We start from the raw sequence: 732 nt of genomic DNA, 5'->3' as shown, positions 1-732 counted from the left end.
TTACTGCTCTAACTTTGACTGTTGAATAAACCATGTGTTTAGTAACTTTAAAGGCACAGAACCACTGACAAGACAGCAAAGACACTCCAGCTCACAGATCTAATAATTTTGTATCTAAATATACAGACACTAACTATAAGACCGCAGCAGCAGTTCAGGCAGTTCATACAGTAACTATCCTCCACAGTGTGCTGCAGAGTTGTTGACATCAGGGGTTTGATTCATGCCACAGCTTGTCACTCATGTTATTTCTGCAGAGCCACAGTGAAGTAGGATCACACCTGATGAAAGAGTCCCATCCTGACTGAACCTGATCCCCAAAGCTCACAGGACCTCAGTAACTTACTTCATCTGATGTTGATGTGATTCCTAAACATGGAAGGTAATATTACATTTGTAATAATGAACTTATTATTGTCGTCTTTTAACACTCATCATTTCTATTCATAGCATGTATAGGCAGCAAAAACAGTTAATACGTTGATTATAGTATATTGTAGTTGTAGGCAGATACAAGGATTGTCAACAGCTGAAACTGCTCCTATGAACCATCCTAAGTTAATGAACTCAGTACAACAAAGAGGCAATTATATTTAATGATACATGATTGCACACAAACAAATATCAGTGTGATAAAAAAGAACGTCTTAAGGTTTATACATTAAAAAAAGGTTTAAAACTGCTTAATTAATGTGATTGAACATATTGAGCCTGAAGGTAAATTACTGTCTC

The sequence above is a fragment of the Morone saxatilis genome, unplaced genomic scaffold, assembly GCF_004916995.1.
Source record: "Morone saxatilis isolate NCDOM2014 unplaced genomic scaffold, NCSU_SB_2.0 Contig5, whole genome shotgun sequence".
In the NCBI taxonomy this organism is placed as follows: Eukaryota; Metazoa; Chordata; class Actinopteri; family Moronidae; genus Morone; species Morone saxatilis.
Note: the sequence above shows the minus strand (reverse complement) of the source record.